The sequence below is a fragment of the Condylura cristata genome, unplaced genomic scaffold, assembly GCF_000260355.1.
Source record: "Condylura cristata isolate star-nosed mole 26May11 unplaced genomic scaffold, ConCri1.0 scaffold00001, whole genome shotgun sequence".
In the NCBI taxonomy this organism is placed as follows: Eukaryota; Metazoa; Chordata; class Mammalia; order Eulipotyphla; family Talpidae; genus Condylura; species Condylura cristata.
In genome coordinates this window covers 62,720,551-62,721,883 of record NW_004567102.1, presented here as the reverse complement: position 1 = coordinate 62,721,883, position 1,333 = coordinate 62,720,551, and positions in this window count along the sequence as shown.

Below are 1,333 nucleotides of genomic sequence, written 5' to 3'. Positions count from 1 at the left end.
TGCTCCCCTCAGCAGTGTACTTCGTCGATCTGCCTGTTCTGCTCCCCGCTCTGTCTCTGGTGAATCCTCTCACTCTCCACATCTCTGGCCTGTACCCCAGTTCTGTATGAATAAATAAATAAATCTTTAAAAAAAATAGTAAAAGAAAGGAGGCAATTGGCTTAGAGGTTAGCTCAATAGCACACATCTGCTTAGATTGGATCCAAAGAATTGTCTCACTTTCAGTAACCTGGAGAATATATCTTGTAATATTGCTCCATTTGATAAGGAATCCATCATATTCAGAAACTCCATTAAATTACACTCACTTCTTGCTGTAATAAATCTCAATGCAGCCCTCAAATTAGGCACACAGAGAAATAGGTTATATATTAAAATGCAACGGTTTTTCTGCATGTGTGGTAGAAAACAGAAGCTATTTTGTTTCACAAGTATAACATGATGGTTTTTATGGGGGAAGTGAAGAATAATTTATCCAGCGGAGGAGGAATGTAATTAGCTTGAATACAGAGTATTGGAAGTGACCCAGGACAACAAACCAGTTACTGAAAAAGGACTTCATTTTAGATACCAAAAAACAAAAGTGTCCCCTGTAGAAACTTCTGTTTTCTGTGATTATTCTCTTTCTCAACGTGAAAAATATCACATAATAAAGAACTAAAAAATGTATCAGAAATAACATGTGCTGAGTGTCCACTGTCGCTAGGCTCTGTGCTAAATGCCTCAGTCTCATGCACCTCTGCGCAGGTCTGTACAGCAACGCTCATTCCTCCCACAATCCTGTTCTACCGCACCCCTCACCACCCCTATCCCCCTGGAGCCTAGGGGTGATCCCCCAGTGGTTCAATGCACTTTCAGAAGAACAGACCTGGAAAGAGCCCTGAGGAGACTGGAAATTGGCTTGGGTTGTTAGACAGGAAATTCCAGAGTCCCTGGAAGCTGGATGATGGGTGTGTGCCCTGCTTGACCTGCATGCTCCTCAATTCCTGACCCAGAAATCTTAACAGGGATTTTAAATGTGAGGCCTGGGACAGATCCCCAAATGTCTTATCTCATGCCTTAGTCTAAAGTTAGTGTTACCAAATCAGTAGCCCTAACGCCAAAGCTCATGCACTTAGCCGCTAGGCTGAATAGCTGCACGGAACATAAAAATTGTTCAGAATTTGCTATTTGAGTGAGTGAGTATGAGACACCCATTGCCTGTCCTTTTGGAATCTAGTTTTAAAAAATGCCACATTATCGGGCCCTCCCTGGTGGCGCAGCGGGTTAAAGCACAGCACTGAGAATCTGAAGCCACTTCCGCATGAGTTCGATTCCCGCCTGCCCCGGAGGA